At 40.9% G+C, this 27,018-nt stretch overlaps 1 protein-coding gene across 3 annotated transcripts in view; it reads left to right on the top strand.

The window, feature by feature from the left end:
- flrt2 (fibronectin leucine rich transmembrane protein 2) overlaps positions 1 to 27,018 on the top strand; it is a 59,358-nt gene that overhangs the window by 24,543 nt on the left and 7,797 nt on the right. Inside the window, exon 1 of one of the 3 annotated variants that reach the window (XM_008398211.2) lies at positions 24,909 to 25,505. The exons of the other annotated variants lie outside the window; for them this stretch is intronic. The gene's annotated coding sequence lies outside the window, so the exon portion shown is untranslated. Of the gene's footprint in view, positions 1 to 24,908; positions 25,506 to 27,018 lie in introns of those variants that run through there. 3 annotated transcript variants of the gene reach the window in all.

Here is a 27,018-nt window from a genome sequence, read left to right as displayed (position 1 = left end):
AGAAATCCTTGAATCTCCCAAGGCAACCAGTTGGAAGTCCCTAAATGCTAAATACTGTTGTAAACGACATCCTGTTTACATCTTCACGCTGCTGTGAAGACGTGCTGAAGGCGGATTGTCGTAAGAGCAGGAGCTTCTTAAAGAGACAGAGGCCAATTCCAAGGCATTAAATTGCAAAGTCAAATTTATTTTAAGTTATGTTTGATATATGCAGCAATTAACACAATCAAGCAACATAGTTACTCGATTGTGTTATAAAATGACACTATGTGTCTGGAAAATGCATAAAACGCCCATTTTATCCCTCTTATAGTCCCAGGTTAATCCTTGGAAAGAGCTGAGGGGTTGGGGGTTATTTTAATATGCCAATATTCTGATATTAAATGTCATATTTTCATTAGCCATAAGCAGCAAATCATCCTAATTAACAGAAATAAAGCCTTGAAAACATCGCTCTGTGCACAATAATCTATATAATGTGCTCTGCTTAGTTAATTGAGTTGCTGTAATAAGTCTTTTTTTCAATTTTGTAATTCATTGACTGGATCTGCATAAAGTCTCATTTGTAAATCTCATTTGTGACTCGCACCATAACTTTTCCCTGCATCAAAATCTCATATTGGACCCATTGTCATCCAGACACCAAGAATCCGGTTCTAATTGTTTTAACTGCTTTAATCTGACTCTTATACCCGCCTAAGTCCCAGATTGCAACCACCAGAACTGAAAATACAACAAACACAGCAGGATTTTAATTACTTCAGCACTCCGAGTTTGGGGTTTGCACTCCTAACTAAAAGCACCGGGGCTGTGATTCAGAGCAGAATAAGCAATAATAGTCCTCATTAAACCCAAGAGTGAGCCGCGTGACGAAGGACACAGCACAATGCGCGTGTTTCAGGGCAGCGGAAGAAGCGAGGGTGGCTGCAGGCGGCCACATGCTTCGTCTTTTGCGGGCGGCTTTCTAAAAATCAACAGGTACATGTGACTTCCTGTGCAAGAACACCCCTCCACATCCCCCCAAAAAAACCTTCTAGGATCAGACAGAAGAGACTCATGATGGTGTCAACCACATGGCAGATCTTTCAGACCCTTCCAGCTATAATAACACCGTGCTGAGGGAAAAGGTATTAACATCTTGCCTCCGCACAAGCCTCGCGCTCTTTGTTCAAATGACACAGAGTGTGAGTAATGCAGCACTTGGCCTTGGTACTACTCAAGAGTGGGAGTTGTGTTTTACACTCTGCGTGTGTGCGTGTGTGTGTGTGTGTGTGTGTGTGTGTGTGTGTGCGCTGGATGTGGGCAGCAGTCCGAGTGACGGAAAATGAAAAAGTGAAGGCTTTTCTGTTGGCATAAGTAAACGGGTCTGATTGCGACACGGGAGGAAGCATGGGAGGTCTGCGGAGGAGTCGCCGATGGAGAGGATCGGAGAAAGTGTAGGAGTTTGTAATTACCCTCCTCTGTCACAGAGGTGGGCCGCGGGGGGAGGGCGGGTGACGGCGGGGGCAACGCAGCGCCTTGCCTCACCCCGAGTCCGTGTCAGCGGGCCGACCTGGAGGAGACGCCGCTCGGTTCTCTCTGTACTTTAACTCCCGTCAGCTAACAGAAACAATGGTGTCACATTTTTATTTTCATCAGCTTCTCTCTCTCTCCGTCTCCAGAAGTTCACTTTGTGTCCTTTATAACGCAGAGAGGCATAGAGAGCACAGATACTCCCCAGATTTACTAATAAAATGTGCTGAGATAAAGTTGCAGGGATGTGTAAAGCAGAGTTATCCCAGGTTGCATCAACAGGACGATAGGGAGAGTATGGAACAGCTGCAGGTCTACCGACTGTCAATCAGGGAGGCAGACAGGGATGCCAAACTGATTTTCATTTTGGGTCACATAAAGATCAGGAATGTTCTCAACGGGCCAGTTGAACCAGAATCTATAGATAAAAACCATTAAGAAACGTCTCTGCGTTCTATTAGTCCTTCTTAAAGTTAAATAATGTTGAAGATCTTTTCATATTCATGTAATGTAGCAGTATATAAAGCCTGCTTTGATTTGATTGATAAAATAATATTAAAGCACACATCTGTTACCTTGCAAGTTCTGTTTATGCAGCCCTCTGTAGTCTAGTGATCCACACCTCAGGTGGGAGAGCTGCAGTTGTTTGCTCCACAAATCTGGACTTTTATGCGTTAATTTCAATACATTAAGAATTATAACTCAATCATGTGTGTTTTAAATTGATTCTTACAGCCAAAGGTTCCGGCCAGAATCTTCGGATTCACGCGTTTCTGTTACACCCGTAAATCTGACGCACGAGCAACATCCGAAACCGGCAAAGGACGACCGACGCTTCTCTCAGAATATTAATTTTTGCATCAGAGAAAAAAACTATAGCTGTGTTCAAGTTGTGCTTAAAGACGTTAACTTATCAGCAAAGCTGCTCCAGCAGCACAGACAACTTCATCCAGTTCCAACAGTTTTTTTTTCAAAGAAGTGCCATGAACAATCAGTGGTTCACGAAACATTTGAAAGATGAACGGCTGTAATGGCCCTTTACACCAATCTGACGGATGAATAAGTCGAATAACAGATTTAAAACAATAGCTAGCTCAAGTGCCTTTTTTTTTTCTTTTGCAAAAATTTTGCAGCAAAAGGGTTTTTTGACTTTAAAGTGCTGCTCATTTTGTTTGTGATTAACTACATAATTTGCTATTAACTTGATTTAAATATTTTTGTTAGTCCCACCACACGAGAAAACATTAAAAAAAAAGACTTGGTTCACAGATGGTTTCCATCTAATCCATCTGGGATTCTATTCCTTTCTAAAGAAGAATGCACAAAGCTGTTAGAAGCATTCCCCAAAAGACTTGTTGCTTTAATTGCAGGGGTGTGAATTTATACAAAGTTTCCTTTCACTGCACAGCTATGTCTGAGACGATTTCCTGCCTTCTAATTGGCTGGCAGCAGGCAGAGGGAGGGGCTCACCGAGAACTGCTCCGGCCTACATCCAGGATGCTGGAACTGTTCCCACTGAGGCAACAACAGAGTTTATGTGCTTAAAATGTTGCCATATCTGCATTCTTCTTCTTGCCAACATCAAAAAATACAGAGCAGTGATTAAATCTTTTGCTTGCAATGGATCGCAACCTCAGTTATCAAGCTCGGATCGGCCCAAGACAGCTTCTGCTTGTTTTTTTTTTTTTGTTTCTCGGTTCATTTTCTTCCCTCAGCCTTCCGACTTTACCTTTTATTTGTTTTGATTCCCTCTCCTGCCTCTCATCAGCGCTCAGAGGTGTTGTTTATCAGTGCCACTCAGACCTCTCCTCTCAGCAGGTGTTTTGAATTCAGACTTTTTTTAACGAGCGGGCCCCGCTTGGCACGCGCCTTGTTGTCGTGGGCGAGGAGCAGAAGGGGAGGGGATCGATGGCGAAGGTATCAATAGGACCGAGGTCCCGGCTTTAAGTAATGACACAGGCTTTGAGGCAAACAGCGGGAAGAACAGAGCCATCTCAGGTTTGTTTTCAGCAGGAACGCTGCGGCGCGGAAGAGAAAAACATGAGGACAATTCTGAACATTTGTCATGTGGCAAAAACAACCCGTCCTACAAGAAGGACGGGGTTTTAAACCAGCATGACTTTTAATCTTAATCATTTCTTATCGACACCAACAGCACCATAAATAAGTACAATGGGAGATTCCAACAGTTTTCTAAAGTACAGTAAGAACTGAGCTGGAATTGGTAGAGCTATTTACAAATCAAGTCCAAGGAAGTAGCTTCATGAAGTAGAAGAAGCTTCTAGAAATCTTGCAGCTGTTCATTCAGTCTGCTCCAGCACAAAGTGAGATATCTGTATAGTTGTCTTACTTGAAATTTATAGTTAGTCATGCTAAACGCGCTAACTGTGCTTGTTTTGCTACAGGCTACATGCGTGCCAAACGCTGATAACCACAGCCAAAAAGATCAACTCTAATCATTTTCTTTATTTTAAATAAATTCCATTTCTAAACTCTCACCAACTGTACTCTATACATCTCATAATTTTGCCTTTGGTTCTAACAAAAATAATTGATTATAAACACCAGAAAAGCATATCATGGCCTTTTCTTTTTAAGTTGCAATTAATTAATAATAGACTTAATTTCTTAACCAATAGAAAATAAGATAGTTACTCATGTACTAAGATGGACATCGTTATTTTTAGGGGATTTAGTATGAAGAAGAGGGTATTATAGACATCAGAGAGCTAAGCTGAACGTAGGCCATCTGTACAGAACCAACTATCCCATAATCTTGAAGATTATCAACATTTGATGCTTTTCAGCGAGGCAGAGTCACTTCCATAACTCTGGACTTATTAACTTTACTAAAAACAAGTTGTTCAATTTAAGCAGAATTATTCTGTTGTTACTGATGGAAATTGGACTCGACAAAACAATCAGTGTTGACAAGCCAGAGCTGTAAAATAATTGAGAATCTTGAATTGGCCACTGAAAGTGTGTCGGTGTGTCTCTACAGACGACATGAGGTCCAGCATGACTTTTGTGCATTTGTGTTTATTTCAGAGGCTGGTTGACTCTCTCCTCTGTCTGGGTGTGTGTTTTGCTGTGTGTAGATGCGAGCAAGAGCACTGGAATTTTTGATGTTAGCATTTTTGTTGATACGTGTGCATGTGTGTGTGTGTGTATGTGTGTGGAATGGGAATAAAGCAGCCCATTGATAAGAACAAGTTCTTCTTGTTAACATATCAGAAGAGCTGGACCTGAGCCAGGACTCAAGTCTCAGGGGTGTATTTCTACTCAACCCCCCACCGTAACGTGGCAGTTGCTTTGCTGCAAGGCCGGTTACAGACACATACACACGCACACCAACACACACACTTGAGGGGCAGGGCAGCCAGGGAACCAAACATGTGCTAACACTCTCTCCAAGAGATACATTGAAGAGGACATTGAGCGATGTTTCTCCTCACATCCCTCTCACATAGGTCGGTCTAAAACGATTCCACGTGCAGCCCTTGCATGCTGCCTACCTTTAGCACTACCTTCTGCAACTTTCCCGCAGATACCAGACACCCAGGAGGAAAGCAGATAGTCATGAGAAATACCTGCTAGCTTTTAGCAGTTTTAAATAACAACGGGGGGGATTTTGCCATTCCCTCCGTCGTGTTTTTTCCGGAGTCTTGGCCGTGCATCAGCTATTGTTTCCCACTTTGCAGGCACCCAGGAGATGCCGACAAATGCCAAGGCCGTTTCTATCACTTTCAGAATCGCCAACTCATCCAGTCGGCCTTCGCGGGCCACACCTCGTCGCCAGACGGGAGCGTCTGGACCGAGGTCGTGGCAGAACAAAGACCTACAGTGTGCAGGAAACGAGGCACCTGCAAATCCCAGCCGTGCGGCGCGCGTTCACGCTCCGTTTCGCGTTAATGTTTTCGCAGACCCTCTCTACAGCCTGTGTACACAAATCCCTCGACAGCAGGAGTCCACCCTGGTTCGTGCGCGCCGAGGCCACGCCGCCAATCGCGGTGGTGGGTTGGCGAACACATGCTGACGGCTCGTGCCGGGAGCCCGAAACGCGCCGTTTAATGGCCGATTACGTACATTGACGCGGTATTTAATAAAAAACAGACTCTTTTTAATGTGTGTGTGTGTGTGTGGGGGGGGTCCGAAGATTAAAACGCACTCAAAGAACAGCGTCGCCCACATCTGTTTTTATACACAGATGGGGAAATGCGAGGGGGCGTCTGGGGACGCGCACTGCCGCGATGACAGACAAGTGTTTAACTCTCGCTGCGTCTAAATTTAACGCGTCGTCATCGTCGTCCTCAAAGCATTTTGAGCGTGTGCATGAACTGATTTACTCGCTTCCCCCCCCCACACACACCCTACCACACCCGCATCAGACCAACAAATTAAAAAAAAAAAAAAAGCACAAAACATGCTTTTAAAACGCAAGCCGAGAACTTTTATATTCCAGATGGCTTTCATAGAGATCACAGCCATGTCACCAGCAGAGCATGCTTTATGTTACTGGGAGTGCTTAAAAGCTTCGCTCCTTAAAGCAAATGCAAAGTGACAAATGCAAAAAGGTTCCAGAGTGGGGAGGTAAGGCTCTACAAATGGAATTGTCCCTGTGGGCAAACCGCATAATATTCATATCAAACCTGATACATCCACCACTTGAATTTCTAACCATGCAATCAGGGTCCCTGCCAAGTTAGTGAATGCACCCTGATGAGGCTGATGATAAGAAGGGGGGATCAATGGGGCGCTGTGGCTTTGTGAAAGCCTGTCCTCTCATTAGCTATCAGACATCTCGAGTCGCTGCTAAATATTAGCTCGCAGGCAGTAAACTCCCGCAATGCCGGCCTGCTGGAAGATCAAATTTGACAAGAGCAAACCAACCCCACAAGCGCTGCGAATGCCGCGTTTCCTCTCCGCTAATGGTTTTCTTCAAACTTTGGTAGAGTGCCTTTCGTCTAGCAAGATCTTCCTGAAAGGCTGCAGCACATTGCCTAAGCCTTCAAACCTTCAAACCTCTGGGAAAAAGTTACAGTATGTCTCTGCTAGCTTTGGAGATCTCAAGATTATAAATTTTTTTGCACAATTTTTAGGTAAATACCACAATTTCCCAGCATTGCTACAGATTCTTCACTGGATTTGTCTACATTTTGACTGGGCTTGCCCACATTCTACATATACTCGCATTCACCTTCCCATCGACGCCCATCAGCTGCTTAATAAGAGCATTCCCACACCATGATGCTGCCAACACCATCTTTCGTGTTAGGAATGGCTTATTCCAATTAAAGTTCTGAAGTTAGTTTTTCAATAAATAACGTGTATCAAACTAAAGGCCCGCTGACCAAACCCAGACCGACAGAAGGTTTTATGTTGCAATCTACATTCTAGAAATAAAATCAAAAATTGTATCTGTATTGTGCTAAACTACATGAAGGTGAAAAGATGTTAACCATAATTTGATTTCAATGACTTCTGAATGCAGAGTCAACTATTTTAGCAAAGTTTCTCTTAGATTTCTTGGTTCTAGTATTTTAGTATATTTGCCCCTTCAGTTAAAAGAATTAAGTATTCTTTATTAATCCCAGAGGTAAAATGAATGTTGTGACTCATATTAAATTTTTGTTATTAAGTTGCTGTAGATGCTGACGGCTGTAGCTCCTGTAGCAGTCTGTATTACAGCGGTTCTGTAGAAGCATCTGACTAAAGACACTGTTACCATGTAACAGTTTCATGAAGATGACCCTTAAGGCTGTTTGCAGTTTTTATGATTTTATGAAGAACCTAGTTTGATGGTTTTTCTACAACTAAAAGATGTACAGCTTGTTTTCGCACATAAAAACGGCCGCTAGCTCATCTGCATGAAATAAACTAGAATAACAGAGTTCTTGTTTTCATTTCAACACCTGGCACCTGGAGAGCTCCGTAGAAGAGCTGACAACGGTATAGCAAAATGAAATTAAGCAGAATTACAGAAATACTTATCTAGTGTCTACGTTCAGTTGACCTTAAGCTGCTGGTTGTAAAGAAAACCCAAAGTATTTCTATAGTTTGTTTTTTCTTTTCCTTGAGGTCAATTACTGTATATGTAAATTTTCCTTGTGGTGAAAATTACGGAGTCTCTCAGAAAATTACTCTGTTATTTTACTTCACCAAAAAAAAAGAAACAACGAACACTCAAAACGGTGCCAAAACCAACAAATTCAAATGTCTTCAATCCGTTTGCAGCCATTAAAATAAGCAAATCCTCTTCACAGAGCTTTTGTTCAAACCTGATGTTTATGTGACAAGCATGCCGCGTTGACATGACAACCCAATTGAGCCGTCTGGCGGGGCACCGTGGTTAATGTCACTTTGGTCAACACTTTCCTATTACTTCCCTGTGAGCGTTGCCAGAAACCGCCGCTGGCTCCCGCGTTCAGCCTGTCCCTTTCTTGTTAGTGCTGTTATTCTGGGCAGTGGGTCCTTATAAATAACTAATAAAGACCAGCGCTGGGACGCATTCATCTTAATGCGTGGTGGCACGGCGGACAGGTGCGCAGGCCCGTTCCTACCTTTCGTACGACAGAGCAATTAATCTGCTTTGTGCCAGGTTAAGAGCAAAGAGTGGACCGCGGTACGAGACAAATGGAAAAAGCCAAAATGGAAAGTCATGAATTTTACAGTGAACTCCAGCCAATGAGCACCTGACCTCAGTTATCTTTACTCTTCCTCCTTTTTTACCCCTTCACCTTTTTTTTTTCTTAAAAGGAAAAAAAAAGTCAACAGGGAGAGAGTTGTGAAAAAAACATATAAATCAGTAATGTTCATACAGTGCCTAGCAAAAGTATTGATACTGTGTGTGATACTGAATATTTTGGTATTGATCCGATACCAAGTGAATGCATGACCAGTATCAACAATATTAATACCAATACCGAAACTTATTGTTTATGTTTGATATAACATCAAACTAATGACCTTCAGGTGTTTATCTGGTTTGTCTTTGGAATTATTTTGCTAAATCTTAACCTTTTTAACATTTGGACGAAGCTTATAGGTGTCTACAAAATACTTTTAGAATACTAACAGAGGCTGCAAAAGAGTTGACCGTCCAATAAAAGGATAACAAAGCCTGGTAAAAACCAGCCCCTCGTTTGCTTCGTACAGAGTATCTGGACCATTGACGATTGGGAAATGATTGCTTGCTGGAATCATGAACTCAGTTGCAGTTTTAAATTATAGGATCTAATTTTACCAAAGCGTTACTGTTTGGCTTTCACAAAGTTTGGCGGAAATTATGAGGGCTGTAAACAACCTGCGAAAAGAAAGAAACACCAAGCTGAATAACATCTTTGACAGCAATAAAACGTCTCAAACATTCTTCTTGCTCTGACTTCAACTTCAATTGCTCAACACTGACTTACTGGCTTTGTTTGCTTTCTCCGCTGGCATTGCTAAATGAAAACCCTATGTACAGACCTCAGTTCTAAACCAATCGACATCATTCATAAATCTTCCTTCTGTTCGCCAATTGGTACGTCTGAAATTCTTCCGGAGAAATTTAACTCAATAGGAGAAATCCCAGACGGAGAACTGAAGGGAGATGAGTAACGAGCAGAATCCCATAGGAAGGCAACAGCCAGATTAGCAACAATGCTAAAAACACAGCTCAAGCTACAATGAGATTAAGACGTACAAGTTTGACCAAAGAGACGCTCTCCATCCTTCCGAACGTTGAGCTATTTTGCAAAGAAGAACTACCTTCATTCCAATGAACCAAACCTTCATTCCTTTAGTGAATCTGGTAAATTCACTAAAGACTCACTAAAGAGAATTTTCGGATTTTCATTTTGTAGCAATTCAACACTCATGTACCATTTCAATTCAAATTCAATGTTGTCATAAAATCTTGGTTAAAATTAATAGAAATGTGTTCTTTCAATGTCATAAACTAAGAAACCACTACTTCATAGTAGTAGTAGTAATAAAGGTATTAGCCACATGCGATTCATTTACAGTGGCATGCTCCAATTAACGTGGGCATGGTGGCAGGCGCCAGAGATGGGCCCGCTGCCACCTGAGAGAGAAGGAAGGAGCCATGAAAAGCAATCCGTCTGAACTGATTGCCCGCTTCAAGCTCTTCTTCTTCTTCCTCCTCTCGGCCATCGTACCTCATGGGGACACGAAGGCTGGGTTAAGTGACTTGTTCTCTGGACGTCTCTGAAGCGTCCTGCCAGGGACGTGGGGTGGAAGCTCCCATTCACTTCGAAGGATGCCCTCAGGAAGTTTCAGAAAATTATTCAAACTGGTCATCGAGTGGAAGGGAGCTGATGAGGACGGGAGGCGAAAAACCCACAGCGACCAGATGGAATCGCAGATTGTCTTAAAGGGGAAGAGGCCTCCGCAAGAAAAAAAACCCTCCATGATATCAGCGCAATATTTTGTTACGCTGTCCGGGGCATTTAGTTTGAGGGGAAACGATGGCAGGAACGCCACGAGCATATGAGGGAGACAGACAGAGAGAAAGAAGTCTGTCGGAGGGGAGTTTCGCCTCGACTTGAGAGCAATATTCCCGAAATGAAAGCAAATGAACACTTGCCAGACTTTAATATCACAGCGCATTAAATTACGCTCGAGCGTGCCAAGGCCAATACTGTGATTGTTACCAGAATAAATAACATGAAAAAGTATGATGATGATGAATTAACCAGAGGAAAGAAACGCATATTAAGGCCGGGGATAAGAATATTGGATTTCGACTGGTGATGGGAGAAGACAAGCGGCGGTATCTGCGTGGCGAGGGATTAAAGGCTGCAGCTTAGCAGCGTCTGACAGCATAATTATATTTTTAGTTGTGTGTTTTTTTTATTTTTTATTTTATTTCTCTGAGCTGGTTCACCTGCCTGCTGATGTAATCTGGATTTATCCAAATTCCCACCTCATGCGCTGTGAGAGCAATTCAAATGCTGAAGGGGGAATGACAAAAAAAAGAAAAAGAATAGATAATGGGGGCCAAAACAATGACTGCTTCTGGAAGCACGGCGAGCCTGAAAACGTCTCTCTCTTCTTCAGAGGCAATTAAACGTCTCCGGGAGGGATAGAGATTGGCAGAGTGCTTCATCTGAAACTGAAGAAGTGGAAGCGGGAGTGAACAGCCTCATCTCCAGAGTGCCCGCACATCCGATTTGATAACCCAAAACCTGCCGTCGTAAATTAATAAAAATGAAATAAAAATCCAGGTAAAAAAACCTTAAGAAAACCAGCGGGTTCTCTCAATCATCCTCCTGTAATTCACACATAAAGACCCAAAGTTGACAGTTACACTCCACTATATGCTTAAGATAGAGTAATTTCTCCTTTAATTAAAACATAGCAATTAATAAGTGTCTCAGGCCACACGAGTGTAAATTGTTGTGAGACATCTTCCACTCGGCACTAATTTAAAAACGGCGCAACAATACGTCAGCTGTCAGAGCAGAGGGGGAAGGTTCTGGAGGGACTGTGTGTTTTGGTGTTCCGGGGTTTAGTTAATTAGTTGGAGAGGAAAGCCAAAGATAAACACAGATTGTCATTCAAGCGCAGGCGGAGCTTTTAAACAGCTGCAAGGACCCGATCAAATCAAGGTGGTGCTGAGACGGAGCAGAACGCCGCCGCTGTGCTGAGCTTTATTTAAACGCACCGGGCTTCACATCACGGGTCCTTGTTCTACATACAGGCTGCTGGTTTAACACGATTAATGCCTCTAATTATAAAGTTACATGCACTTAACACTAAAGGTATATTTCAATAGTTTGATTGCTTTATAAAAGGATGTGTACTGTTATATTGGTTCAACGCAAACAAATTACATTTATGCAGATGATTTAAGACACAATCTGTTTTGTTCTTTTAATTTAGATTATATATAATAAAAAACCCAAAGGTGAGTGTCTCAATCATTTTAAAAATTACCAGTGGCAAAAAAAAGAAGACATCACAAAATGTAATTTCTAATGGCTACATATTAATGGAAAGTTTAGTGGCAGGAAAAGGTTTGGTAGACGAATGTGTGGTGAAGTGATTTGCTAATTTGGGTCTCAAACAATTTATATATACCAGTGTCAAAAATGAAAGGAAGCCGCAAAATGTAACTTCTAATGAAGCCTACTACATATTATTTGGAAGTTTAGTGGATGGAAATAGATTTTTAGCAGAATGTTCCAAAAAGACAATTTTTGTTTTTTAAATTGGGTCTCAAAATAATTTAACACTGATATAAAGAAGCTACAAAATGTAATTTCTAATGAAGATGGCTACATATTAATGGAAAGTTTAGTGGAAGGAGAAAATCTCTAGTAGAAAAAAGCTCCAGAAGAACAAATATGAGTTGAGGTAATTTTCTAAATTATCACTGTATAAACATTCTTGTGGTTGAAAACTTTTTGCTAAATCATACATATTTGCAGGTACATTTAAATAAATATAGGTTAAAATAAAGGTTTATTTATTGAGGAATAACACTATCTGATGAAACCATTCAATATGAGTTTTGCTTTGAAATAAATTAACTTTTCTATTATGCTCTAATGTATTTGTATGTACTTGAATTTGAATAAACATAATAAAATATAATCCACAAAAGCTTGTCTACAATCCCCATATTTGAAGAAAATAATTGGATTGCATTAGACTGACTGACTGAACCATTTATTTATTTTGAATAACATAATGTTCAAAAATATAATTATTCATTTCTACACAAAAAGCTATTCAATCATAAAAGTCGAGATTGTTGGATGTAATGTACTACCATAAAGTCATGTTTCCTCATTGACCCACTATATATCAGATTAGGTTTTTTTGTAAATGCTTTAATTCTGTTAGTAATATGCAACCTACATTTGCAGTAATCTACTGATTACTTTTCCAAATTTAACAAAAATAATAATTGGTTTCTTAATAAATCCAGTCCCTGTTTTTATCCTCCTCTGTAATAGAATTACTGAACTCACATTAGCAGCATAAAAGAAAATTGGTTGGAAACAAAGAAGCATATAACTTTTATAGTGCATGAATTCTTAAAATGTCTACTTTTTGTTTTCTTTTTTTTTTTTTGCTCCGTCCTCTATGGACGACAGCATGAGGTCAAGCAGAGGGAGAACAGGGGATATTATTTCTCTGGACAGAATGTTGCCGGTTCCAAATGAATCTGGGTCTGCTCTGGTGAAACTACGGCAACAACTGAGCTAAAGATAGCCAGCAGAGACGCAGGTGACAGGTCACCGTGCTTCCATAGCTTCTTATTTCCCTCTTTCATAATTGAATCAATAACCTGCGTCAGACCGCTCTGCTTCCCAATTCCATGTCAATGATTTGCAACCAGAATTCTAAAGTATATCTCGAAATTCACAGAAAACATGAAACTGCTCTCCCTGCAGCTGTCTCTTCTCATAAAAACAAAAACAAAACAAAAAAAAGACAGAAGTAAAACGTATAAATAAAAATCTAGAAAAATTGGTTTGCATTTGTATTGAGGCCTCTTTACTCTGCTGCTCATAAATAAAATCCAGTCATTTCAGACATATGAAGGAGGGTTGAACAAATCTAGAGTTTTGAAACCGTTCAGGAGGCAAAAACACCCAAAGTGGTTAGAAGTATCGCTTGTCAGGTTATGGACAGAAAATATGTGGAAGAAAGTCCTTACTCCAGATAAGTCAGAGCCTGGTAAAAACCAGCCCCCTGTTCGTCAAAACGGTCTGGACATTCGGCTGTTGAGAAGCGATGGCTGCCTGGAGACGTGGACTCTGAGGGTTTAAATTTTACCCAGTCACAAACGTTTGTCCGCAATGTATGTAATGCGCCAGTTTGACATTATGAAGCTTACCAGAAATTACCTGAGCTGTAAACAACCGTCCTCTGCTGTGAAGAGAGATGTGCCAATCTGAACGAGGCGGCTGTTAAAGTTACTGTATTTTCCGCACTGTAAGGCGCACCGGATTATAAGGCGCATAGAACAGACGCTACAGTTAAGGTAGACACGCGATTTGTTCCGTACTCTACAAATGTGGATGTGTAATAATAAAGAAGTGGTCCCCGAGTGCTTTATATAGTAGGCTGCCCCAGTCATTGTTTCACTCACGGTGTTGATGTTGCGATATTGCACCCAACTGCTTTCTGGGTAACACAGACCAACCGACACGCTGCCGCCGCAGTCTTTGTCTCTCTTCCCCCGCCGCCCCAGGCTTTAAATATATAGAGGCTGGTCCCTTGGTAACCCTAGTCGAAGCACCCCGGATGAATATCTAAAGCCACTTTGTTGACATAAAGAAAGTCAACAAAACAGTCCAACTCCGGTCGGCGAGGAGAGCCTTCCGCTACTGGGCCGGGGCGTGACCGGACGATGGTCACCCTTCTCTGTTCGCACACAGCATGTTTGTGGAGAACGTGGTGCTAAATGACCTGCAGACGAGGTAGGTAGATAGGTCAGTCAAACTTTATTAACAAACCAGCGTTCTGACAACTATCCCAGCATGCACCGTGCACTACTTCTTCTACGGGCGAAAATGAAGTGGGCGGCTGCTTACCGTAGTTGCTAGACCTGTTGTGGCTCAATATTGGTCTATATATAAGGCGCACCGGATTATAAGGCGCACTGTCAGCTTTTGAGGAAATTGAAGGTTTTTAGGTGCGCCTTATAGTGCGGAAAATATGGTAATTCAATATTTGGACTGAGCAACTTCGTTCACTTCCTCCACTGCCGTCACTAAAAGTCAAGTCAGACTACAATTCTAATCACATCTTCTCCTGTTCACTGATTGACCCAGTAGAAATTCAACCAGTAGAATCCAAGTAAATGGAAGAAATCCCAGAGTGTGTGAAGCAAAATTTGAATCGAGCAGAATTTCATAGGAAGTCAACGGCGACGCTCGATAAGACCCACAACCAATGACGCTTTGGCTCTACGGCAGACGGTTTTCCAGTTGTAAAACACGTATCTTTTTCCTCCCGCTTCACTTACATCCACTGCTTTGGGTGGGTCTATCACAAAATCCCAATAAATTATACCAAAATTTGCAAAAAGAATTAAGGGAATACTCCATGAAAGAGTTCTTTAATTTCATATTATGTGGCATTTTCGTTTTCATTGTAAAAGCACAAAGCTGTGAGCAAAATTTAATTGAGGTGAGAAGTTCACCGAGTATTTTCTCCTTCTCTTTTCCACTGTATGTTGAGTCAGTGCTGACCTGCGTTTGAGGTGATGTGGTAATGTAGCGATTAGTTCCCTCCAGCCCCCGGTTCTTTCCTTGCTTATCTGTCTTCAGTGTCTAAACATGTCTTTGCTCCTGTGTGTCACTGAATGACTTATCTGACACATTCTTGTCCTCACCGTTGGATCCCCGTGATGAACCCTGACTACGTGTCTGATCCCCCCGCCCCCGGCTTCTGTCCCTTCTGCCGTGACTCATGGCGGCTACAGAGTTTCGCACAGTTTAGCCCGGCAGGCCACGGCGGGCCGCGTCCTCCTTGCACCCACCCAGAAGACTTCCTCTCTGCTCGAGTCAGAAACGGGGGAAATTTGGCCCAGATGTGACTTCAAACAAAAGAAAAGCTGCAGGGATTGGAGGTGGGATCAGGCCCATCTTTCTCCTGACCCCGGGACCCGCTCCTTCCTGGCATCTGTCTATTTTTCTTCTCCACTGCATCTCTTCTGTGCTGAGCTCTTCAAAGTTGTTTTTTTTCCCGTTGCTCCTTTTATGGCTGGTAGAAGGACAAGGCTGTTTTTAACAAGTGCTGATCCGTCTGACCGGCCTTGCTGCCGAACGTCATGCGCAGAAAGATTAAGAGACGATGTGATACAAGATCAGTGTCTCAAGGAACTTTGTTCTCCTTTGAACTATCCATCACGATGTGCATTGTTCTCTGGTTTCCCTCCCCCCTCTGCTTCCTCAACTCATACACTACGACAGTACAATGGACTTTGAATAAGTAAGTGTTATAATTCACTCTAATGAAGGCCATTATTATTGTTTGAGCTGCTGAGCTCAGCTTGAGGTTTAGCACAGATTTGCCAACATGGTCATTTTTTAGCAATCTTGAAAGCTTGGAATGTGGCTCTGTGAAGCTATTAAGACTCAAAATGCTAACACCTGCGTCAGAGTTCCTGCACATTTTTCCAAAATTTCCACACACAAATGGCTTGTTTTGCTGCTTTTCTCATGACTCGGGGATATTTTAGTATGGAACATTTTAAACAAATTGGATTTTTGTTGTCGTTTTGCGCAGTACGTTATTGACAGCTGCTAGCGAGAAGCTAAAATCTGCTAATACTTCAGAAGCCATCAGAAAATGCTTACCACGACAAATGCATTAATACTCACCATGGAAACTGTCTTAATATGTGCAGTCTTCCTAATTCCTAACTGGGCATGTCATGATAAACTTTGCCGGACGATAAATTGTTGCAGAAACTATTATGATAAACAACAAAAATGTTGTTTTGAGACCATTTTCAAGTAAATCCATTGATAATTGCAGAATAATGCAAGTTTGCGCTCTCAAAGGTTGATAAAGTTTAATTTTGTAAAGAACAAGTCACACAGGAACTGGAAGAAATTTAAATAACCAAAGACAAAATAAACCAAAAACAATGAATAAAATGGAAATATAAACTAAATTCAACCGGAGCTATAAATAAAACAGATTATGAAGTCCAAACAAAATTTAAAAGTTTTAATTTTAATTTATCTTAAGATTAATTGATGAATTGGTTACTGCGACACACTGCAGAAACATAAACTCTTACCAAGTATTTTTGGTTTAGTTTCTAATGTAAATATCATAGTAAACTTGAAATAAGACAAAAACCAACAAGTCCAGAACCATATCGTCATAAGTTATAGTGATAAAAAAGTACTAATCCTATTGACAGATTATTTCTCTTATGACATGGGAAAATGTCTTATTAGTGAAATAATCTGCCAATGGAACAAATACTTTTTCATCAAAATTAAAAAAATTATTGACTTAAAGTTTGTTATTGACGTTTTGCAATGCAGGTTTAAAAATGAAATTATAAAGGGCTTTTAAATGGTGAAACAGTCAGGAGAACAGCTGAAAATAATCTTTACTTTGGAAAAAACAACAACCTGAAAACCTTAAATGGAACAGCTTCCTTTGTATTACTTTGACTACAAACACATCAGTATAACATTTCAGTTGAAAGTATGATATTACATGGCAGCAATCTGATATACTAAACAGTAGGAGGACAAGGATGACATGGCAGTTCTGTTGGAGTGATTTTTTTTTCTTTTCTTTCTTTCTTTACCTCTCCACCCTCCCAGTTTACCCTCCGTCTCTGCGCGGCCCCTCCCACCTCCTGCCATCCTGCTTCCCATCCCTCTCTCAGCAGAACTACAGGGACTTGCTTGTTGTCAAGTCGGTGATTTTACAGCCTGGCATCAGCACAGGGCAGCATTCAGCGAGGAACGCGCGTTCGCACCTTGATAAATTCACATCCGAGATCTTACTTACTGCATGCACCGCCACATATGAAATGGGCCTGATTGAGTGCTGCCAGGCCTTTTGACAGCATCCCCATCAATTTTAGACTTTTTTTTTTTATTAAAGCTACTGTATGCCCTGCTGATAAATCTTCTCGCCATGTGTCATATCGCATATGACATTTTGCTGTGCAGTCTTTCAAAATTATTTATGTCCTCTGAATACTTTTACTTTTTTTTTTCTTGTTACAAACCACACACTTTAATAAATTGCATTGCCGCTTTGATAGTGTTTTAATTATTTATTTTACAAAAAGAAAAAAAAATCTGTAATTGGAGCATGTATCTGTAATCATCCTTCATTTCAAAATTAGTAGAGCTCCATTTTTTTCCTGTCTCTCTGCAGGTCTAGACACAGACTAGTTGAGTGTTGACTTATGTTCTCTCTATGCTTCTTTCTCTTTGTTTCCCTTTAAACCTATTCCTCCCTGTTTCCATGTTCCTGAAATAAATCCAAAGCAATTTCTAATAAAGCGTACGCATTAAAAAATCAACTAGGTTTTGAATCAAAAGTGGCGAGGTTTTCAACCAGCCTCAGTCAGACTGGATGGAAAACATCTGTGGATATCAATATCTCAAGTCTTGCCATTGATTCTCACATGGGTTTAGGTCTAGACTTTGACTGGGCCGTTCTAACGTAAAAGTATGTCTTTTGCAGCTTCTAACATGTTTTATTTTCCCCCCACAATTGTCCTTTATTGATTCAAATGTCCTGGTCTCAACATATTGACAATATAATCACCTAAATGGACAAACACTACAAAAACACAAACTCTTGTCAAGTCTTTTTCTAGTAAAAATATCTTGGTACACTTGAAATAAGCCAAAATTGCATTACAAGCTACTTTTGATTAAGATTCAAGGGCTTGTTTCAAGCAAACAATTCTTTAGTATTGATGAAGCAGCACTAATTCTACTAGTACATTATTTCACTTGTAACATGGGAAATATGTCATAAGTGAATTAATCTCCTTTGTTGTGAAAGAGCAAATGATGCCCTGCTTAGTGCTGCACTTTAACAAATCCCAGTTAAAATATGTTGAACGTCGTCATTGTTTTGTTAGAAAGTGTAAGTATAGTTTTCATCTGTAGCCCTGATACATTTGAACATTTAAAGAAGGTGTGGATGGAATATAGTTTAACTGTTCATGTCAGAAGATGAGTTTTCTCATCTAAATTACATCACATCCTGTTTTAGTTTCTGTATTTCCTCTTTGATCTTTAGAAACTGGCCCAGTGGTCAACCAGTTGCTATTACACTATATGAAAGGAAAGCAAACAACCCAATCTCCTTAAACACCAACAAAAAAATAAAATTATCAATGTTATAGTAAATTCAATAAAAGTCAGATGGAAAGCTGAGCTCTTCACATTTATAAGGAATTGAACTCAGAGCAGATGATGAACTTCTGACCAACATATAAATACATGGAAACAGCGTTAATCCTTCATGTGCCACATTCCTGAGCAAACGTAATCAATAGCGTTCATTTCTGCCTCAAATGAAATCCTGATGTTTAAAATGAACAGACACAAACACTTAATTTGAAGGAAAACTGAGCTGCAGCTTTATTTGTAACATTGCCTGTACAGCTGGGTAAAAAGCCGCCGAGCTCCATGAGCAAAACACTCGGCGTGTTGTTGACTGACTCATCTGGTCGGCTCTCCTTAGAGCCCCGCTGCGGCGTGAGCCGTATGTAGATTGATAATCGACAGGGGCAGACGTAATTACACCGCCTTGGAAATTAATGAATGCATTGATCGCCCACTCTAAACATAATCAGCATATTTTTCCTCAAAGCCTGGCGAATCTCGAGCGACGGGGCCCGATTACATCACCGCTCGCCGTGATACTGTGGTTTCCCACACTCGGGCTCCTGAGAAGGGTCTCGCCAAGACTTGCCGAGGGGAAGGGGGTTTTTAAACACTCATGCTGTTGGCACCTTTGAAGTGCCTCTCAGTGTCCAGATGTACATTCATGCAGGAGGGAGGAATGTGATAAGCTAATGATGTCTTCAGGGACCAGAGTGGATACAACCAGGGGGAGAAACGTATCTGCATATCTAAGTGGATCGTTTTTTTTTTTTGTTTTTTTTTTTGTCGTTTTGTTTTTTAAAGCCCATATCTACTCTCCGTTAGAGTCTGGGGCCTGAGCAGGAGCAGATGGACGGAGCAGGCTTTGAAGTTCTCTGGGGTCATGGGTATCTGTAGTTTTATCACGCCACACATGCGTGCCGAGTAAATATGCCACACCAAAACACAGGGCAAGGCAGGGGGAATTTCCACTTTGAGATTGAAGAAAGGGTGCACATGGATGTTTTACCATTTTACTCTGTCTTTCTGGAATGTGGATAGAAAAAATGCCCTGCAAAGGGATCGAATATACCTACATTTTGTCATGTTAAAAAAAAACACAGATTCCAATGTACTTTCTTTTTATGGAGTAGAATAAATGTAGAATAAGACAAATGAAAAGAAAATGCAACTTAAAAATGTACCTGCCTATCTGCTATTTCTCTATTAAATAAAATCCACAGGTCATCAAATGACTCGCTAAATTCCACCTGTGGAGGATTCAGCTCAGCTGGAAGGATGTGTTGACTTGACAACCACTGATTGTGCGAAACGTAACTCTTTGGAAAACATGTAAAAAAAACCCAAACAAACATGCAATACACTATTTTACGCATATCTTGGCATTGATCCGATACCAATGCCAAGATATCCAATACCATATCGTCAATACCGATACTAATATCTATGCTTTTTGAGTTTGATATGACAAACTTCTGACCTCTAGGTGTATTTGTGGTTGTTTTCCTGTGAATAATTTTGTTCCAACCTAGGACTAAATACGGGCCAAGTTTATAGGGATAAATAAAATATTCTAATAACATGACATGAATTATGTGAATTTTTCCTAAATGAAGTGCAAAATATTATTTGAAATCAAAACAAAATTGTTGAGGTAGAGTTGAGAAACTTCAATGCAAAAATAAAAACAATTAGAAGAGGGAATCTGAAACTAAAGAATCAACCTTTCCACGCTAGCAGGGATCCAGTATTTATAACAATTTGTTGTCTATTATTGATATTTTGGATCGTTCCACCTCTACTATACATCCTGCACTCACCACCGTCATGCTCTAGCATGGTRATAGCAGCATTATGCTGTGGGGGCTATTTTTGTCAACAGGAAAGCTGCTCAGGAATAATTAATGCAAGGAGCTTAATCAGGATCTACAAGGATTTGGGCCCCTGAGCTAGAGCCACATTGGGTGTCCTGTAGGTACAGAAAAAATATTTTGCTAATGGAAATTACAGCAAATTAATATATCAGCCCTATAAACTGATAAATGGTAGTTTCCATATGTCCCCTGGTCAGTAGCTCTATGTTGTTCCCAAATAAACCTACTGTAACTTCATATTGTATGCTCTATATAGTAAAAATGCATGCCACAATTTTCACAGTATACATGCATGATATACCAAAAATTTAGAAAACTGTGGAAATTTGAGTGTAATATCACAAAATATTAAGAACTTGATTGGGTACTTTTGCAATGCAGTGCACAGCATGCAGTCATCAGAGCTTAAAAGAATGCACCAAACAGACACTTCATCAGCAGAATAATACACTTGGGTTTGTGATTTTTCTTTTCTTTTCTTTTTTTTTTTTAACCTAAAGCGCTAATACTATTCCAGCCTTTCACACGTAAATGCCGCTCAGCTATTTTGCTTGGCAACAATAAACACAATTAAATTAACGGGCCGTATAATGGCGCCGGTGTGTTTGTCCTCACAGGGCCCCTCAGGTAGCTGTAATTTTTATTCTCATTTGCCTGCTTGAAAGAGACATTCCATAATGCAGCAGCGGCCGGGAATGAAGAAGTGCACCGCCGCGAAGCACGTCCATCAAAGGGAAAATAAAAATAGGCCGTTTCCTCTAAATTCACTCAATCAATAATGCATGCCGTGCAGAGAAGCTTGATTTATGAAGGAATTAAACGTTGTGGACTGGGGCTTCGCAACAGCCGTCCGTCCCAGGGACAAGGCAGACGAAATTGGACATGAAGGGAGGGGACGTTTGGAACAACCGAATTGTCTCGTGACGGAGCTGACGAGTCGGGCCGTCGTGGCGCGTGCGCGAAATGACAGACGGCGGTTTAAACGGGAGCCTTGTTATTTGCTGGCAGTCTGGTGTTTGATTTATATATGTTGAAACGGGTCACTAGAAGTCAAACATTAATACCGCTCGGGAACTGGAGGCACAGATGAAAGGGAAAATGTGCACCTGCTGACCCGTGTGGATCCTGTGACTCCCGTGTGCCTTTCTGACCTCGACCGCCAGACGGGGGGAAAACAAGGAACATGACAGATTTAATTTTTTTTTTTTTTTTAAGTAAAACTGGGGCCTTTGAATCTGCTCGTCTTATGGCTTTCATTTGTATTTCATTTCTTTTCTGCCTCAGTGGATATAAATTAAACAGAAACTGCAATAAGATGAAATGGCTTAAGCTGATGTACCTCTGAAATTTGATGCCTGAAATTGCATAATGGCCATAAACTACCGTGCTGCACGACTGAATCGTTTCTCCGTAGCCTAAAACAGATAAAGTATATATACTTTCATCGTTCAGTTTTCAGGTTTACGTTCAACTTGGATTAAGAGTCGGTATATTGTACTTTAGAGGTAAGTTGGTTAATAAATGCTGAAAAGCGTGTAAGCCTAGCTAATATGGGGGATACTGTTTTAGCTTCTGTTCTCTGTGTTGACAGTGTTAAATACTCAACTAGCAGCTGAAGCCATGACTTTACAGATTTACTCTCTTTACTCTCTCTTACTTTGTGCTGCTCTAATCACTCATTAAAAAATCTAAATTACTTAAACAACTGTTTATAAACTATACTTAATCTGAGTACCTTACTGTTTTTTTATTTTAAAAAGAAATATTTGCATTTCAAGATAGCCGTGGAAATACACATCTCGAAAGAACAGCATGAAGAGGCACAATCTCAGAAAAATCTAACATTTATAAAGTTATTCTCTACAGCAACAGATAACACTACAGAGAGTCAAATCCATTCAGGCACTGCCCAGTGTGATGAAAAATGCTAATATTTTGAACATAGTCATGTTGGCACCATTAAGTTTTTAAGCTATGTTAACTACCAGTAAATATTTGGCACTCTGATCCATAAATTATAAGATTAAGACTCGATAGTAGTAAATCCCCTGGGTGTTCCAAACAGAGCCGGGGTGTAACTTATAGTTTAATGTTTTTCCATTGGCTTCCTAAAACATTAGCATCTGCGGCCGCAGCCCTGTATGTTTTTAGCAGCTAAAAACGTACCTTTTATAGGTTACAGGTTAATTTTGGTTGCTTTTCCACTGCATTCTCTGTATGAGTAGAACCAGAGCGTGGAATGGAGGAGTAGAGGAGATAAAGAGTGCAACAGACACACGGGACATCTCAGGATTTGGACAGGTGAAGAAGAGGTTATCGGCTAGATAAGGCATGGAGTTATCGGCTTGTCACAGTTCAAAGTGACCCTGGTTGCATAAGAGAACATAGACTGTTCCAACAAACAATTCACCGGACGACTGTCATCAGCGTTGAGGCTGTAATCACTTCCTGGTGTTTGACTGGTGCTGGGAACAATTGAAGTAATGACCGAGACGAATGCGGACTCAATCAGTGGTTATTTTTGTTTCATTTCTAGATGCAAAGCCCAGCAGAGCACATCATGTACTCATTTCAACGTTAAAGATGTTCAAACATGTTTGATTAGGGTCAAACGTTACGACCTCAACTCCACCTCTGGGTTTATCTTAGTTGGGGGGAAAAAATGTAAAACTTTCATAATTTATTTCCCCATTTGTTTTTTTTAAACATTATTTTGAGTGGATGAGAGAGAAAAAGGAGAAAAGTAGATGGAAGTCCATGAACCATGACTGTAAATCCAACATGGCTGCCACAGTCAAGGAACATTGAAAGTTGGAGCTATTTGCACACACGCTATTAGATGACATCCATTTCCCATAAAACTCAGGGAAATACTTTGACCTTGGTTTGTAATGCTAATTCTATTGGAGCATCCTCTAGCTAGCAATTGCAATAGATTTAAGTTGGGAGTCTTATCACTCCGAGCTGCTTTCTTAAACCAGGCCTTTTAACCACAGCAGTGGCTTAAGTCCAATTTGCAGGTTGTAATTATGAATTGGTGCTACTTTGAAACACTCTGTGTTCATTTTTGCTTCAATAAATGATCCAATGATGCTGGAAAAGATTATTGTTGTGGCCCATCACCGAGGCTGCAGCAGCACAGATGTACCCACTGCTAATGTTAGCGTCCACATTTCTAAAGAAGTTTTTTTTTTCCAAGAAGGGTATTTGAAGGGGGGTGAATAAGACTGACATAACACTGTCATAAACATGACATAACACCTGTTATAAACATGAATAAGCCTTCATGAATATTTATGACTGTTGTTGTCATAAAGCGTCATTCGGTAAATTATGACACTTTTAATACAAAGTTGACATTATTGAAAATGTTATGACAACTTGACATTAACCAAGAAATCATTACTGATTGCACTTTAAAAATTAGGTAACTTTGTTATTAAAGGTTAAGTTTAAACAGTAATGATTTCTTGGTTAATGTCAAGAAATCATTACTGACATAACATTTTGAATAATGTCAACTTTGTATTAAAAGTATCATAATTTATCGAATGACGCTTTATGACAAGTCATAAATATTCATGAAGACTTATTCATGTTCATGATAGGTGTTATGTCAGTCTTATTCACCCCCCTTCAAATAAAGTGTTACCCAAAGGGGTTACATGGCTGATGAGGGAAACACTAGAAAGCTGAATAGATATAACACCCAATCTAATGGCTGAATAACCTTAACAGATTTTTTTTTTAAAGAATATCTTTGTCATTGAGCTCATCTCTCTATTTGTTCAATAATTTGGCAGCAAAAACAATTTTAAATGTTAATTTTGTTTGTTAAATAGTTTGATTAAAATGTGATTAATCGTGATAAATTAAAGACCGATTAAAGATTTTAATCGATTCTGATCACTAATAAAACTAAAAGAAATGAAACTTCATGTGATATGTTTTCTTTCTGGTCCTATAAAATACTTTGTGACGAGAAAAAAAAAGGAGGGAGAGGAGACTGTGCTACTGCCCTTTCTAAACTCACGCAGAGAGGATGTATTCAGTTTTGTTTGGGGGGGACACAGAGGAAGAGTCTGCCCAGGGCCCGATTCATGCTGTTATCACCACTGGATGTAGGGTTAGGGTTAAACTTTTATGCTAAAAATCTTTGTTAAATTAGTCCTACTGTGAAGGTTGACTACTGTGAAGGTGTAAAACTCTGAAAAAAAAACTCAAACGGGTTCAGCTTTTCACTGTTTAAGTCGATCAAATCACGAATTAAAACCAAACTTTCAAGCGAGTTTGAACTAATCATAAAATATCCCCACACAGCGAACAGTGCAGCTGAAGGTTTTAGCCAACAAAATCCACTAATCCAAAGAAATAAAGAAATCTGCTGTGTGGTTATTGTTTTGTTTTTTTTTTTTCCCCCATCGTGGATGTGACTCAAGTCGAATGCCTGGATTTTGTGCATGAAGCGCAAATGAAAGCCGTGTTATCGCTGCGGGCTGAGGGGGGAGGCTGGGCGAATAACGCGCAAGGATCAAGTCTGTTGAGAGGCAAACTATTTTGTGCAGTTTGAGGGGCGGCGGGGAGGATCTGTGGCTTAGAGCCATCACGGAGCTGCTGGAAGGAGAGGCATTCTTCACAGTGAGGAGGGGGCGGAGGGACGGAGGAGAGGAGAGGGAGGGAGGGAGAGGTGAGCGGAGCGGAGCAGGCACGTCGCACTATCAACTGAATCCATCTTGGAAAACAGCTCGCAGGGAGTCCGAGCTCCGAGTTGCGCAGGCAGAAGAAGACTTGAGCCTCCCGACTTTTCTTTTTTTGCCTTAAAAAAAAAAAAAAAAAAACGCACACGGACGGACGGACGCAGCTGGCCGCCATGGCCCGCCGGAGCGGATCGGGAGAGTGCGTCCTCGCCGCGCGGAGACAGTGTGTGAGCGGGGAGCCGCGTTCCTCGGTCCCGGTGCGCCGCGGACTGTGCTGAGTGGAAGCGGCGGAGCTCTCACTCTCACGCACGCAAACACACACACACACACACACGCACGCACGCACACCCGGTGAAAAAGTGCGGACGCACGGACGGAGAGAGCGCTCAGGAGACGGAGGGGGACCCATGCGGGATAAAAATGTTACGCTGTTCCGAGGAGTCGTCGGGTCCACGCCGCTGATGGGAGCCTTTTACGCACGGACACGCAGCGGGACCGCATGAAGGACGGAGGATCGGAGAGAGGGCAAAAGTTAAATGCGGTTGCGGGGTTCAGAGATGGACGCGGGGTCGCAAAAGGTACGGAGAATGTGGCATGTTAAAGCGGGAGAGAAATGGAAAGAAATGCATGTGTGGCTCTGGCCTGAATTAAATTAGGATCGAAGACTTTTTTTCTATAATGTATGTGCAAACACACAGAACAACTCAACGTCTTTACAGTCGTCGCATTATACACTTTAAAATAATAATAAAAAAATTCCACATTTTGCGTTCATGTTAGTTGGATGCCGTGGATTACTGCGCTTTCCGTTTAATGTTTCCTCCTTTTTTTGATGATTTAGAGCTTTTCGCTCTCGATGCACTGCACGCTCTCCTGCCCCTTCCTTTAGAAATGATTCATTCAGATGAACAGCGCTCACAGGGCAGCCTTTTCAAGTATACCTGATCGCCTTCTTTTTAAACGCCCATATCCATTTAAAAAGAAAAAAAAAAACTTTTTCTTTCTTTTTTTTAATTGCGTTTCAGGCGCTAAACCCACTCCTAATCGGATTGTCCTGGTCGCGTATCACCGCGTTCATCTGGTGGTGAGAAACTGTGCTCCCTCGACTGGAAATGAAATTAAAGAAAAGGAGAAAGAGGAGGGGGGGAGATTAAAAAAGAAAAGAAAGAGCACCCCCTGACGTGCTGATTCCTGTCTGCATTTGATATGAGAGAATTTTGGTGTTTTCCCGTAAACTTGTGCTGCTTTTTGAAGGTTATAATTTGGATTCTTGGTGGCGTTTGATTCACGCTGCCATAATAATCTTGATGCTGCTGCCTTCTGCTGTTGATTCAGCCGCATTTTATCGCCTCATGCGGTTGCTTATCCTTACCCCCCCCCAACCCCCCACCGCCACCACCCCTGAAGCTTATTTGATTAAATTTAGCTCTTTTCAATTTAGAAAAGTAGATCACAGATGTGTGTCAGGATTGTTCCTCTGTCTCTGGCTCCCATCTCCACAACAAGCAAAGGCAGGGTATACTTTTTTTTTTTTTTTTTTTTTTTTAAAGCGTAGCTATATGTTGCATATTTGGGTTGTGTCGATAAAACCAGCTTAGATGATGATGGGTTCAGGAGAACGAGACAAGGTGGTTTGGGAAACTAAGAATCCAGTTTTTGTTCCTGAAGGCTCCGCTGACTGAACATTATGGTCCTAGAAAACACAGAAAGTACTATTATTTTTGCTTTCTCAAAAAGAATAAATCTAGCATCACTTTTGAGAAAAGCTGTGAAGCTAATGCTAACGTCAGTGTTTTTAGCTAACAATTAGCTAAAAACACTGACGGGTGTTTCCATATAATTCGTTTGTCAGTGTTTGTTTTTTCAACTGAGCGTCCAAAGTACATCCACAGAAGTTACATAAGTGTTGCATGTTTTTTTTTCCAATGAGTTATATGTAAGTTAACTCTTTAAAGCACTCACCTTAATGGAGCTTATAAGAATAGTCTATTCGTATAGGCCCTATCTAGGTATTGGTGGCATATATAGCCTACTGTAAAACAGCATATACACACACACACACACACACACACACACACACATATATATATA

Source organism: Poecilia reticulata, linkage group LG21, assembly GCF_000633615.1.
Source record: "Poecilia reticulata strain Guanapo linkage group LG21, Guppy_female_1.0+MT, whole genome shotgun sequence".
In the NCBI taxonomy this organism is placed as follows: Eukaryota; Metazoa; Chordata; class Actinopteri; order Cyprinodontiformes; family Poeciliidae; genus Poecilia; species Poecilia reticulata.
Note: the sequence above shows the minus strand (reverse complement) of the source record. Positions and strands in the feature narration are given on the sequence as shown.